Source organism: Coffea eugenioides, chromosome 1 (genome assembly GCF_003713205.1).
Source record: "Coffea eugenioides isolate CCC68of chromosome 1, Ceug_1.0, whole genome shotgun sequence".
NCBI classification, from domain to species: Eukaryota; Viridiplantae; Streptophyta; class Magnoliopsida; order Gentianales; family Rubiaceae; genus Coffea; species Coffea eugenioides.
In genome coordinates this window covers 7,053,657-7,070,213 of record NC_040035.1, presented here as the reverse complement: position 1 = coordinate 7,070,213, position 16,557 = coordinate 7,053,657, and the positions used below count along the sequence as shown (strand labels likewise).

Below are 16,557 nucleotides of genomic sequence, written 5' to 3'. Positions count from 1 at the left end.
CTTTTTGATCGTCACAAAGTCGTCACTAAATCCCCATCGGTAAAAGTAAACAGTGACAACCTAAAATGTCGTCACTAAATAGTTCTCATTAGTCGTCACTAAATAGTTGTCATTAGTGACGACAATCTGGAAGTGTTTTATTGACGAATTGACCTTTTGTCAAAAATGCTCTACTTAAAGTCGTCACTAAAAAGCACCGAAAGCCATTGTATATAACTATTTTATTGACAACAATTGTCGTCACAAATGTAACTTAGATTTAGTGACAGTCTCTGTTGTGACAAGGAGTTTTTATTTTCTATTTTGTGACAACTTTTTTTTGTCATTAGATAATTTCATAATAGCTTAATAGTCATAATTTGGCATGTAATCATTGCTAAATCATTGATTTTAAACAAACCATACAAATAAACATGAACGATTGATAACCAAAAGTATTTGCATTAGATTACATGGTAATAATATAGCATTCTCAAATGCCAAATTCAAGTGTACATTGCCCAACTAATGCCTACAAAAATAACATTTGTCCAAAATATCACTTGTACATAAGGTACATTTACAAAAGCAATCACAGTTTAAGAAATTGAAGAACATCTAAATGAACCACTCCATGAGCAAAAGGCAATTTTGTCTTCAACATTCTTCAACCATAACCATAGATATCTTCCAAAAGCTAGTATGAATAGCATTTATCTGTCATAAAAGAGTAAAAGAAGTAGGTAAGGGGAGGAGTACAATAATAAAGAACAAGTAATGAGACTTAGATTATTAAGACAAAAATTACAATTCATTAAGAACCTCATATAATTTGGGCCCACATATTACAACACCAGCAAGAAGTTAGAAATCACAGTCCAATCTATACAAATAGAACACTGCATAAGCTCAACTAAAGAGCTCTCTAAAACAGTTTTTTTTTAATTTTCTTTCTTCTTCTTTAAATAGCTCAACTTATTGAACAATTAAATTGGACTCCCACAGTAATTATTGTTTAATGTTTATGCTTTTGGTTGTTTATATATTAAAACTAGGTGATTGCTTCCCACGCAAGGCGTGGGAACTTTAGACCTGTTAGTAAGGTTGTATTTGTTATTGTAATATTTTTAATATTTTAGATGATGAAAAGAGTGATGTGGTGTGTATTGTGAACTTGGGCTGGGAGTGAAAAGGAGTATTAGTCAAAAATATATTAGTTCAAAGAGTAGTCATGTACTAATACAAAGGATACAGCCAATGCAGTAATGATGATTCACAAGAAAAAGGAAAGCATGATATTTACATATACAGCAGTAATTTAGTATAGATGATTCAAAAGAAAGAGGCTCCTTTGATGTTCAAATACATTCCATTAACATGTAACAACAACTCAGATGACAATGAAATAAATTCACAAGTACCAATCACTTGGTCATTACTGCAGTAACAGTTAATGGAAGTAGCAAGATATTGCTACAACTTGGTCACATGCAAATTTTTTTTTTGTTCTGGGTTCACAAGGAATGAATTCATAAATTATGAAGCAGCAAAATAAATTCACAAGTACCAATCACTTGGTCATTACCACAGCAACAGTTTCAATACCAACAGTTTCAACTTTCTTGAGACAATCAAGTTGCATCTTAAGTTTGCAAAATATCAAGTTTTACATGTCCATTAAAAATTTTAAAAAGTACCTATTCTTTCATCACCACCTTTCCGGCTTAGAATACCTCCTTGAACACCACCCCCATAAGCCACTGCTTCATCTAGTTTTACACTCTTGTTGGGTTCCTTTCCATCAAAGTAGTCCTTGAGAAGTTATTGGACTTTTGGGATCCTGGTAGCCCCACTAACAGGAACAATTTCATGCATCTGGTGGTTCTCCAAACCAGCATCCCCCATAGCCTTCTTGACAAGTCCCATGTTTTTGCTAAAGAGGTCATTGTTCAACTCGTCAAATCAAGCATGAGTCCTAACTTGCTGCTGGCTGCTTAAAGCTCTTTTGGCACGTTCAGCTTCCCTCAGTTTTCCAAGTGGTCTATTGTGGTTGCTGATGTTCTTTCCATGTTTCTTGTTAATCAACGTGATGAAATATTCTATAATCCTTTGATGAAAGCCTTTGCCTACAATAAAATAGAGCAATTAGAACCATATGAAAGCTTTTTATAAGAAATGTAACTAATAAAACTTATACAAGAAATTGGTTGCTTTAATCATTGTTCAATATTTTGCAAAATCAACAGTTAATTAGTGTAGTTAGATAAACTTTTTTAATTCGTAGTTAGACAGGCAACTGCTGCTGCTCTGGGTTCATTGATAGTCCTAACAACATTCGGCCCAGCAATAATACCTGCATTCTTTGTTGCCTGTCTCTGGGCATCATTGAAGTAAAATATGATTCAACGAGTAACTCTAGAAATTGAACTATACCGGGAACAGTTACCACAGCATCCTTAATTTTCTTTGCAAGGAAAGCTTCAGCTGCTTCTTTCATCTTAGTTAAAACCATTACACTAATTTCCTCAAGACTAAAGACTTTAACCTTACTATCCTTAATTTTCACCTAGATATAAGGTTTTCCATCCTTGTTCACAATCTTACAAGGAACGAGCTTCATATCCCTCTAAACTTCATTAGTCTCAATCCTGTTATATAACAGTTAAGACTTCAGTGAGCATATGTATACACACCAAAATGTTCCAGCAAAACTGATAAATACACGAGTGTGCCTTACTTTCATCCAATAAGTCTCTTGACATCAAAGATAGTTCTTTCAACATTAACATCGAATCAGTCTTTCGCTACCAGCAAATGCAATCCATGATGGCTTAATACGATTCCTTGGTCATTTGCTGTGATTTCAACATGACCATTTTTGTAAATATGAGCACATGAATAGGTAGTTCCAAGATCTATTCCAATGACTATTCCCAATTTTGCAGCTTATTCTTTGGTGATGGAAATTGTAGATAGACAGCCTTTTGCACCGAAAAATATTATTGGAAAAAGTAAAACTCTCATGTATAGTTTTTGAGAGAAAAAAACTAAAACACTGCAGGATGAAGCAATTCCACACTCATGATGAAATCCACAATTACTCGAGCAACCGTGGGATTGAAGAGTTCGAAGAGCTTGCTCAAACATTGTGGTGACCATCCCAAGAACAAGTGGAAAAAATAAGAACTCATTTAATTTCAAGAAAATGAAATGAACATCAAGTATCAAACTAACAAACAGTGCAGGAACAGAAGAAGGATATGAACTGCGAAGAACAATCTGATAGATAGCCTAGTGGTTAATGGTTTTTTTCCCATCTCCCTTTTTTCTTCCTTCCCAATCCTTCCTTGCTAAAAAATGGCTTTGAAAGTATCAAATAGTACCTATCAAATTAGCGAACTGAGTTAGTTTAAAGAAGATCCTATAATAGTTATTCTAAAAATCTTTAGTCACTTGCGACGTGAGGAGGGCGTGGCAGATAATAACTCTTTGTTTTTTGGCTCATTTCGAATTGATATACTTTTTGGCTTAATTGGAGAGAACTAATTTGAATCATTTCCAACCAATTTACAGATAAAAAAAATTTCATTTATGAAAATGAAATAGAAAAAATAATAGCACAAAAACAATGAAAATAGACATCAATGGCTAGTAAAAAAAAGGTGTTCTTTTATCATTGAAAATTAGGCCAATGCTGATCAATGAGCTATAGTTGTTTGACTATCAACAGACATAATATCAAGAAATTATGAGAGCTTTTTTTGCTGTAACATCAACAGGCATAATATCAGATGTGTAATCTTGTTTTACCAGAGTTTCTGCCTATACAGTGATAATCTAGCACATTAACAGGCAAAAACAATAATCAGGCAGACAGTCACTGAATCGAATAATCAGGCAGCTTATTTTCATTGAGCACCACCTTGCCATCAGAATAGTAAAAGTTCGCTGTCTCTAAGTAGAATTTTTTCACTTCACAATATTTACAATCCAATGCATCAGGCAGACGGTCAACATTATGGCTAATGAAATTCAGAGCATCTAACCAGCTATATTTTTATGAGCGTGTTATGTGCATATCAATGGGTTATAAATATTTGAATATGAATAGATGTAAGATAAAGAAAGAACGAGACCTTTGTTTTGTATACAAGTCTTCTCATACTTCATGCTCCAAAACTGGGAATCCTAAAATTAGTTCTCAATACACGTAAGATGGTACTTAACTACCAGTGTTTTTCATTGGTTGGTGGTTGTGATAGTACCTAGACAATTACTTTAAGGACAAGCTTGTTCCATATTACCAACTGAATGCAAAACCTATCTCCACTACACTGTCTTCGATATTAACTCAACATTAAAATAGAGTTAAAAAAATGCTTACAACCTGTAGTATAATTGTGCAAAAGCACTAAAATTGATGTTGAACCCATAGCCAAATATTTTAACACAAAAAAGGAAATCTTTTATGACTTCCGGCAAGGGTGATTTAGCATATATATAGATTGGACGCGAAACAAGGTAAAAAATTATTGGTACCATGAAACTTTCCTTAAATTTCTGTAAAATTATTGTGTTTTTATGAATTTTGATGTATTATGTGGTTAAAAGAAATTACCTAAGCAACGCAAGAAAATAACCCATAAATAATGAAATTGAAGTTCACCTCAGGAAATTTCCCTTGATCTCCAAAAATGGTACAAGAAAGACAGTAGCAGCTGCATAGACCTAGACAATGAAGAAACCCAAAATTATTTAAGTAAAACGATAAAACTGAACGAAGAAAAGAGAAAGGCCAAAATTTTGTTTAAATAGAAAAAGACAAGAAACCGCACCTAAAAAAAAAAAAGAAAAAAGAGTGAGGTATGAGTGGTAGTGTAGAAGGAAGCAGCCACTTGAGCTTCACCGGCAACTTTTACTTGAAAATCGAGAGTACTGCAAATCCTTCAATCAGTAATTGAATATGAAATAGAGATCTTTGTATGAAGACAAACACGGAAAAGTAAAATAGCCAAATTTGATTTAAAAAGCTAAAAATTAACATCAACATTGGAACTGATACTTACGAAAAAAAAGTCACCATTGGAGCGCGCAACAATCTTCCTGCAAAATTGAAGTTTTCACCATCTTTTTTTTTTGAAAAATAATAAATATTTCTTCATAAAAAAAATTTCATGAATCACTTATCAGCATCTTTGACTACAAGAATTAGTACCTTTTAATAGATCAGCAGAAAGCCGCAAGATTTTTCCAAACTTTATCAACCACGCTGCATATCACATGATATTATTCCCATTCAATTGTTGATGGAGGCTTGGAAGTAATATCTTGAACAACTCGATTTACACCACGTACACTATTGCATATCTTTCTTGCAACAACATCAAGGAAATTGTGTTCAAAATTGTACCAGTCAGCAGTCATCCCATCTTGACTTGTGACAGCTCTCAATGCAACAACATGAGAATGTGTTCTTTGATCACCTTGAACTCCAACAGACCTTATGGGCAAGAAAACAGCAAAAACTTGCTATATTTTAAAAAAAACAACCAAACCAAATCAAACCAACCTTTACTAATGATTCTAAGAAAAACCCACTTCAATTTTGCCAAGAAACAAATTGCAAAACAAATGATACAGGAAAAGAAACATCCAACTTCATAAAACTAAACAAAAAAGCCATAGAAAACAACAGAAAACGTAAATGGAGTTTGAAAGTGATATTCTTAGAGGGGTTCAAATGCAACTAAATAGGGACTTAACTGAATGAATTATGGATGTTTTAGGGTCGAATTACGAAGTTCAGGAACTCTGGGGCTAAATTACAAAAAAGAAAATGGAATGACCGGAATTGCAAATTTAAGCAAACGATCGTCTTCCCCAAGCAGATTAGGCATCAATCTTCTATTTAGACCTTCACTCGGGCATTTTAACAAATAGTACATGGGCATAGAAGGATCCAGCAATTTTTGCTCAATTAGGACTGTAATTAGCCCCCCAAAATTTGTCAAAACACAAGAGATTTCAGTCCAAACAACATACAATAGCATACAATCTAAAATCGTTAGCAATCAACATGAAGTTGGCACTGAACAAACGCACGGCAAACATGCTTTGAGACTTTTCAATGTTCATACTAAAAATGGAAAACTAAAATTCAAAGAAGGCAGACGGCTTACAGCGTTTGCTTGGCGAAGTCTGCAGGCGATGGTGATGGTCGAAGGAAGGTACGAATGATCAGGCGGCTGTAGCTGCCATGGTAGCCGCGCTGGAGCTGGGCGCCAGTGGTGGGTGGCAACATGAAATCGAGGAGCGACAGTGAGAGAGAAAGGCCGTGCGGGAAGGGGAGATGCGTCAGGCAGCTAGGCGGCGCACGAAATGGAGGTGCCGTGGCGGAACTTGGAGGCGGCGGAAATTGGATGAGAGCAGAGTGACGGCAGCTATGGAGATTGCGCGCTGTGATGGCCGATGAGCGGCTGTTGCTCTGTATTTTCTTTGTGTCCCCTCTAGGCCAAGACCTTTCTCTGTTTCTGGTTTCACTTCCTCAATCACCAGCCCCCAGATGAAACTTTAGTCTTTTCCTTCGTTCCCCTGCCGACATCCCCCTTTTCTTCCTCGACAGCTAAAAGATTTTGGGCAGAAATTTGCAAAAAATATTGTAGAATATTAGGGATTTGGAAAAATTGGGGAAAATGTATAGGAGAGAGAAAAATGAACCTTTCCAATGAAAACCTTGCCCTTTAATGCTGGACAGCCATGGTGATGCTAGTGAGAAGCCAGAGAACGGATTTGTTGTGTGGGTGAAGGTATCAGGTGCCGTGCGGAAGCTCTGTTTTGTGCTCAGTGCAGAAGCTTGTTTGTTTCAGCTCGGTGAAAGTTTGTGTTGCTCAAGTGTTCCATTGCTTTAACTCAGACCAAGTGTTCCGTTGCTTTTCTTTTCAGAATGTGTTCCGCTGCTTTGGTCTTTGCTTTGCTTTGGATATTGTTTTTGTTGCGCGGCACTTTCACTATGATTTGATCAAAATTTTGACTTCACTCATTTTCCCTCCATTTGATACCAAAAATCATGTTTTTTTCTGGATTTGTAATATGGTTTGAACCATAGATTTTTATGCTATAGTATTATTCTTTATTTTTTAGCAAAAAATAAAAATTTTCATCAACATAGGTGGCAAAATTTGTTAATTTCATATAATTGAAAATGTACTTTTATAATTTGCTAATATTTTATACTAATTTCTTATAATTGCAGCACTAAAGAACATCATGTAATTGAAAATAATTAAACTCAAATTATATGGTTATAACATAGTTTCAATAAAAATAATCATTTTCCCAACATTTGAGACCAATCATCATGTTTTTTTTTATTTTTAATTTGGTTTGAAGCATAGATTTTATTGCTATAGTATTATTCTTTATTTTTTAGTACAAAAACACAAATTTTCATCAATATAGGTGGCAAATTTTGTTAATTACATATAAGTGAAAATATACTTTTATAATTTGCAAATATTTTAGCCCTGCAATTTTTTATAATTGCAGCACTAAAGTACATCATTAATTGAAAATAACGAGAGTCAAATTCTATGGTTATAACAGACTTTCATTAAAAATAATCAAATGCTATTAATAAGACATTATTGTTAAGTCAAAATCAAAGAAAATTTAGTGATGATATAATGTTATCACTAATTTATTCAAGATTATAATGACAAGAAAAGTCGTCACTAATTAAATTGCTAGTTTTTAATATTGTCAATTGCTAGTTTTTAATACTTTTGTGAAAATATTGATAATGGTTGAGAAAATTTTGTTACATTACTGCAAGTGATAAATGTACTTTTGTTCTTTTTCAAACATTTATTTTAATGTTTAATTTTGTTTAAAACTATTGTACTAGTATAGATTTGCAAAACAAAACTTAAGTTCTCAATAGTTAAAAAATTCATTACAGAGAAAACACAAAGTAGTAGTTGCAAAATGTGTATAAATTACAGATATTTTAATGTGTATAAATTACAGTTTATTTTAATGTTTAATTTTGTTTGAAACTATTTTACTAGTATAGATTTGCAAGACATAGATTTATGGGTAATTTCTTTTTTTTTTTGCTTTCACATATTTAATTTATGTTAAATACAAAACCTACCAGTTTCCCTTTCATAAAAATATTAGTGCAACACTTTTTGAATTTTACTTACAAACATTTATGTATTTAACATAAATTAAATGATTCAGAGTGAAATGCCCATAAAGAGCAGAATATTTGTTCATGTAATGGAGGAAACCCACAAAGAGTTGGTACTTTATGGGCCATTTCTTTTTTTAAAAAAATTTAATTTATGTTGAAAAGATAACCTGCCAGTTTTCGTTTTGTAAGAAATCAGTGTAACACTTTTTGAATTTTACTTACAAACATTTATAAATTTATCATAAATTATATGTTTGAGAGTAAAATGCCCATAAAAAGTTGGTACTTTGAATAGATAATGCTCATTTGCCCATAAACTACACTCCCTGAAGGCTATTTTGTTAATTACTTTGTAGTACTTTGTTATTCCTTTGCTAATACTACTTGGCATGTAGTACAAAGGATAAATCTGGCATAAATTTCTTATTCCATTGATAAAAAGACCTGCCTGCCTTATAACTATTGTAATGAAAGATATATCTTTAGAGTTTATAACAAATTATTACTTAAGTTTGAGAAAATTATAAAATATTTATGCATAGTTTATCAAGATACCATTCGCAATTTCCTAATAAAAAAATAGGGGCTAAATTGTAAAAGCTAGGGTGCCATAATAGAAATAATAAAATTGGTGTATTACATATAGGGGTTAAATTGCAAAAGTTAGAGTGCCATAGTAGAATTAATAAAATTGGTGAATTACATATGAGGCTAAATTACAAAAGTTTGGGAGTAATAATAGAATTAAAGAAATCGGTGCACTACATATGGGGCTAAATTGTAAAAGTTAAGGTATCATAATCGAATTAATGGAATTTTTTACAACATTTGGGGCTAAATCGCAAAAGTTAGGGTGGCACAGTAGAATTACAGAAAGTGACTTAGAAATAAGTACTTTAAACAGTGACGATTAATTCTTGTCACTAAATCCAAATCGGTAGAGTGACAGTGACGATATTAGAAGTTGTCACTATATAGATCATTTTAGTGACAACTTTTTCAAGGTCGTCACTGAAGACTTAGTTGCTTTGAGCAATTATGACAACTTTCCTTGTCGTCACTAAACAACCACGTTTTGTGACGACTTTTGTCGTCACTAAAAAATGTTGTCACTAATGACCATATTTCTTGCAGTGTAGTTTGTGACGAAAATAACGGGTCGTCACTAAACATTTAGTTGCTTTGATGCAATTATGACAACTTTAGGTGTCGCGACTAAAGAAGCTCCTTTTGTGACGACTTATTGTCATCACTAAAAAATATTGTCACTAATAATTTTTTTTTTTAGTGATCAGTGACGACAACAAAAAGTCGTCCGTAAATAGGCCAAGCAATAGTGATGATGTTCTTAATGTCGTCACTATTGTGTGTTCTAAACACTCCCGCGCTCTTGCTAAAACTTGGCGGGAATTTTTTAAGTCGTCACAAATGAGTTGGCTCCCATTAGAGGTTTGTGACGAGTTAGAAAGTCGTCAATAAAGGATCCACTTTTGTGACAACTTTGTTTCGTCACAGAGAAAAGTTGTCACTGATGACCAATTTTCTTGTAGTGGCATTGCAATCAAGAAATATGCGAATACCAATAAATAAAAGAAAAAGATAAAATTAAATCGATCTCACAATTTTTAGGCGAACCAAAGCCTCCGTTGTTCCTTGACTAGAGTGAGGAAATTAGTTCATATTTGATGCGAAAAATCCATACAAAATTGCAGCAAAAGTCGAGGCCATTGTCTGCGTTTTGGAAAGTCCAATTCGTCCGAGCAATTGAAAGCCAAACGAAAGTTACAAGGAATCAATCAATGTTTCAATTGATCTTAACATACGAGTGAATGAAGCTAGGCATGGCCATGGTTCCATTTGGAACCGGGAACCGGACCAAAACCGGAACCAGAACTAGAACCGTTGCAGAACCTTGGATAAAAGTTCCGGTTTTGGTTCTCTAAAAAATAGAACCAGAACCAGAACCGCCGGTTCCAGAACCGTTAAAAATAATTAATATAAGTAGTGAGATAATTTAAAAAAATTAGTTGTGTTTAATAGGTTTTAAGAAAGTTTAAATTTTATGGACTTTCTATATATTTTACTAATTATTTAATTATTTCTATTCATCTAATATCTATCATTATAATTTGTAAGTATTAAATTATTACTTACAATTTTTTTTTGCTTATTTGCTATCAAAAAATGGAAAGTTTTGATGGTAGTAGCTCATCTTCAAAATCAAGCAAGCAAAAAAATATTTTTTGCAATATTTCTTCAAATGAAATCTTCAACATTGATGATTGTCCAACTCAAAAAAGTCAACACATGACAATCATTTGATAGTGTAATGTATTTTTTAATTTGACAATGTAATGTACTTTTCATAAAATTTGTATTGTCTATTTATTACTTCTTACTTTGTAGAATAATAATAAAATTAAAATATGATCTTTATTTTGTATTTATTTTTGTACATTCTATTTGAAATTTTAAATATATTGTTATGTTCGTATTAAAATTGGTAAGGATAAAGAATTAAATAAAATTGTAGGGTACCATACGGACCAGAACCAGAACCATAAGGAACCGAAATCAGAACTATGCGGTTCTGGTTCTACCTCTTTGAAGAACCAGAATCGGTGGTTCTGGAACCAAAACCAGAACCATCTTATATGGTGCGGTTCTGGTTCTACCTCTTTGAAGAACCAGAACCGGCGGTTCTGGAACCGTAGCCATGCCTAAATGAAGCTACCAAGAGCCTATGCAAAGAAAAGTCAAAAGCTAAATCTCCATTCTCCTAACATGCGTAAGAAGAAAAACCCGACAAGAGATTCAAGGGAAAAGTCAAAGAAAAACTAAGCTAAAGGAAAAAGTTCTCTCCTCAATTTCTATCTAAGTCCTACTCTAATGCTCTCTAAGTCCTACTCTAATGCTGGCACTATGCGGCGGCCTCCCCATGGAAAAGAAGACTCCAGCCTCCTGCCGTCTTTGCTGCCTTCAGCCAAATTACCAAAAAGGGGTCCCAGCTTCATATTCCAAAAATGCCCCTCGACGCCTGAGACTGCCAAATTGGCACTTGTTATCATATTTTTCATTCTACTCCCTGAAATAAATGTAAATTACGAAAAGTGAGTAGAATCTAATAATTAATCCACATCAGGTTAGGTAATAGGAGAAATTAATAATAAAATAAATGGTAAAATTGCAACTTATCAAGGAACCAGTCCAGTAGAACACCACTTTACACCAAATTCCGTCCACCAAAAATACCCCTTTTCGGGCCCGCAAAATATTCAGAAACAGAAGTGGCAATACTCGAGTATACCGGAAATCCAAAGTCTCCAATACCCAAAAATTTCCCAGAAACAGATTACCGTGGTTCGTTATCTAATCGGCCAGACCCTTGCTGGCTCGACTCGAGTAATTAGCCATAGGTTTTGAGCTCAAAAGTCACAGAAGGGTCGTTGGATACAAACCTCCAAACGACATCGAAACAGATACAAATAACAAATACAGATAACAGATTCAAATGTATACAGGAACCAGAACAGACAGACGAAAGAGACGAGTGTGATAAAGTACACCCTCGTTTCATACAGAGTATACAGAAGTCACAGATAATCAGGTTGCAAATTGTAAGTACAGATAAATCAGATAAGCACCAATTTAAGGGAGTGGTACACTCACCAGTTCAAGCAAAAAGACTTCAAAAGTTTTCACCCAAAGTATGGCTTTAATCACCAAGAAACCATCGAATAACCAAGGTAAAACAATTATAGTTCCCACATTCACGAATCCAGTAAACGGAATGCATAAATGAGGCTCGACTACAAATCGTATGCCTCTCCGAGTTAACTACTAATACAAGGAGATAAAAGGCGGCTTTGGAGTAAAAAGGTAACGGTTGGTCCTAAGAACATAAATGACCCCAAACCCTTCATTTCTACCAAAAACCATACCTACAATGATTTACTAACTCCAAACTTAAGGTGGAAAATGAGAGTAAGGACAATTTTAGGAAAATAGGATTTTCCAGTTTTGCGTACCACCATTTGAAAAATCATATCTCTAGATTCTTAAGTCCAAAATTGATAAAATTTATACCATCAGAAAATAGACTCAAAGGGGTACAATTTCTCAGAAGACACATTTATAAGATTCAGATCACGAGTCAGTCAAATTCGAGCCTCAAATTGCTGTTTTATCCAGTAAAAGACAGAACAGGTATGCAATTTCAGTCAACTTTGAAAAATCACCATAAATCCTACAGAAAGAACCAGAGTCTGAAATTTTCATGGTTTATAGCTCTATGAATCTATTTTAAAACAAAACAAATGGAACTCAATTCTGATATTTCTACAATAAGATATAGCAAATTTCCCAAAACTGCTCAAGGATTCCTGCGAAAAATTTCAGTAGCACTTCCCTTGTTTTTCTTTACTTTTCCAACCTAACATCAACACCCAATCTCATCTCATTTCAGCCACAATTTCCCATATAAATCACAAGCTATTGAACACACCTAATTAGGGTCACAATACCCTTCAAATACAACCAAATGGTAGCTCGAATTAGAAACCCTAAAACTGGAATTTTTGCACCAAGCTGGAAATTTCTTTAGGCAAGTCCATCTAGCACATAATACCTCAATAATTCATATAGCAAAGCTATCAAATTATGAACAACCCTCAAGCATCACATGTGACCAGAATTTTCACCATAAAACTGAAATTTACAATAAAACTACTTCAACCATGAAATATTCTCATAAAGCTACATATTTTGCAACCTTGAACCACAAATAAGCTAGTATTAGAAGTAAAAAGAGATTACTTGGCAAGATACCTTAGAACCACAAGAAAGATAGTAGCTTAGTGCCTTTCCTTCCAAAATCACTCCACCAATACCTTTAATATCCCTTTGAGAGTAACTTCTATTGAGTATTTTGAAATTTTAACGGTTGAAACTCAAGATTGAGCAAGAAAATGAAGTTGAGGTTGAAAGTTTTCTCTTGTTTTTTTTTTCCTCTAAGAGGTTCGGACAAAGCATGAAGAAAATGAGATGAATTTGGTCAATTTTTTTTATTTAGTAAAGTTAAGAAACCTTTGGTCAAAGTCCAACTACCAATCGGGTCGCGACACTTGGCGCCTTGAATATTTAATCTTATCTTCTTTTCTCCCAATGGTACACCATATAACTACCCTCTAATTATCCTCTAGCACCTTATAACATAATATTCCTTTATGTAAACTTCACCTAATCATCAAAAATTTATCGCACTTAACGCATTAGCGGGTCCCGCGTCCATAATACACTTCACACTTAACATGAACTATCTTATACTAGGAAAATGATTTAAAAACTATACTCCCTTATAAAAATCTCTGGAAAATAACTATAATAAAGTAAAGCAAAGAAAATACACGCGAAGAAATAAAATAAAATAAAGAAATTTTACGGGTCCTCACATTCCAGCTTGATGCAATTATAAAGAAGTCAGTTTACTTAATTTTTAAATTCACAATGATTTCTTTATTTTTAACCAATCTATAAATGAAGTGAAAAAATTCCCCCATCGCCTCCTCGCTCCTTTAGTCCCATCCCTCTTCTGTTGGAAAAAATTTACAAAGAAAAAAACCTATAAATGACGTGAAATTTGCAGATCCCAGTATGACTCACACCATCTAGCATTCAAGGAAGTTGATTTTCTTTTCCTTTATTCTTTTCTTTTGGTAATAGTCCAACTAAGTTGACTAAAACAACTAAAACTTGCCACTTAGAAAAAAAAAATTCCAAAACAACATTATTCGCTGATAAGAAGGCAAAAGGATACCAAAAAGAAATAGCAATAGTACATTATTAGGGGTACTACCGCCAAGTTGACCTAAACAAATTCATTACTTACAGATCCATCTTTTTTTTTTTTGGAGGGATACATATCCCATCTTTACTAGCCACTTGGAGCAGCATGTTACATATTTAAAATTGTGAGACCTATATTCCTGTGGTTAGCATTTGGCAATTTGGAAAGCCAATTATTGGGAAAAAGTTCTTATTAAACACAATGTACGTTTTCTAGCCAACTTTTCATTTTTCTATCTCATATACGTTAAATTATAAAAAATAAATGTATATATATGCAGGTAAAAAGTAGAAAAGATATTTCAAATAACCGTAAATCCAAATGAGAAATTACTTTTGTAAATGTGTTGAGAGTAGCAAAATTGTAAAAATCTTAAAACCGTTGTGCTCCCGCCAATGTTTTCAAAACCGGACTGGACCGGCCGGTTCGACCGGTCGAACCGCGAACCGGCTATGTGTCCGGTCCGGTTCATAGCTTATGTTGACTTTGTCCTAAAACCGGTCAAAACCGTAAAAAACCGTTCGAACCGTGAACCGCGGTTTTTAAATTTTTCACAATATTGACTGAATTTTGACCGAAATTAACAACTAAACCTAGTCTTCTCTCAGTCTTCAATCTTCACAATTTTCTCATCCGCCGCATTTGCTCCATAGCGCCGGGCTGCTTCCAAGTCCCCCAACTTCACAGCCGATTCGAAGGTGTTGCTGGAGATTTTTGTTGCTCCTAGTCTTCTCTCAAGTCTTCAATCTTCACAATTTTCTCATCCGCAGCATTTGCTCCATAGCGCCGGGCTCCTTCCAAATCCCCCAACTTCACAGCCGATTCGAAGGTGTTGCTAGAGATTTTTGTCGGTTGCGTGGGCAGCTTCATTTGCGGCAGGGGCCGTGACGGCGGCAGTTTCATTGTGGAGAGGCGGGGTGGAAGGGAGGGAAGTCTTCACTCCATTCTTCACAAAAGATCTGTTTTGTCCTCAAATTAGATAAGTCTGTTTGTCCTGTAAATTTTTTTTTTTTTTACTCGTTAGTTGGCTCTGTTGCCTGGCTTGAAGATTGTAGCAATTATAATGCTTAGCTGGAACATAAAATTGAAGAAGAAAGAAAACATTTCTGGTTCCTCCTTGCTTCCAGTTTGCAACCGAGAGAGTGAGGGAGAGAATTAAAAATTTGCTAGCTTTATTTCTCCGGCTTGTAACCTCGAAACCGTGAGCCAAAAGTGAGGAAAAAATGAGTGACTGGTGCGGCTTAGGAGAACTGAAGCAGGAACTAAAAGTGCAGGCTGCAACTTTCAAATTCTAGGAGGAAAAGGGAAGGTAAAATTCTGTAATAACCTCTTACACGTCAAATATACATGATACTTAAGCTGCCTGCGAATTTAGCTAGGAAAATGAACCCTTGGCTGAGGGAAAAATAAATCTGTGCAGCAACCGAAAGTTTACTAGGAAGAAAATTGCACAAAAAGAATGTGTGTTCAGATACAGTTATGTGTTTCATGTATTTCCTTTAATTTTGATGGGGAATAGCATTTGTGAGACAACTTCAGAATGGCGAACTAGCTATAGAATCAGGCAAGAGATAATTTAAACATCTTAGTTTAATTGGATTTCTCTAAATGGCTGGGCTGTCTCTAGTACAGCAACTGCGGAAATGTTGGTTAGCATGTTCAGCATGCCGACAAACAAGTTAAATGACTTGTTTATGCATTTGTACTTGGTGGCTGAAGTCCACTTATCAGAATATAATCATTTTCTGGTTGTTGGAATTTTCCTGAATCATTGAAAGGAAGAAAATGCTATTTGATACCTACTTAGTGGCACCATTCTTGGATAGCTACATCACTCAACAGAAGGTTTATCCAGTGTGGATAGGACATTTTGCTTCTTAAAGTTATACATAGCCTATAGAAATTATTTTAAGTAAACGAAGGCAAGATGCAACTTTGGATAAGTTAAAGTTATGAAATGGAGTTTTCTATTATGTGAGGTTAGTCCAAAATATTGACACATCAAAACTAAGGAAGACCTCCGATCAAAGTTGTTAATTATGGAGTTTTCTTATGTTAATTGTGGTTTAGCATTTATATCTTATTCTGTGCACAGGTATGTGTGTGTCTATATATATATATATATATATATATATATATATATATATATATATATATTATTTATTTATTGAACCGGGGTTGAACCGGTCCGACCGGTTGAACCTCGACCCTTTCACTTCACCGGTTCAATTAACGGTCCGGGTTTTAAAACATTGGCTCCCGCTTGATTATGATCATATTTGGAAATTCTCGAGAATCATTGCTACCAAACAAAATCGACCTTAAATTCAAAGATGAGCATTTTTTGTACGTGATATTGTTGTGCACATTCTAATAGATGTGTATTAAACATAAGTTCACACCTTTTTTTGTGTGTAAATTACTAATAACTTCCCTATGGTTTAACACATTATCACATGACCTCCCTAACATTTAAAATATTCACATAATCCCTTGTAACTTTATGTAAAGTGGATATTTGATAGAAAAAGCAACCTAG

General features: G+C 34.2%; 1 pseudogene; it reads right to left on the bottom strand.

The window, feature by feature from the left end:
• Positions 1 to 1,665: 1,665 nt before the first annotated feature.
• Positions 1,666 to 6,280, bottom strand: LOC113766820 (annotated as a pseudogene).
• Between the last annotated feature and the right edge of the window lie 10,277 nt (positions 6,281 to 16,557).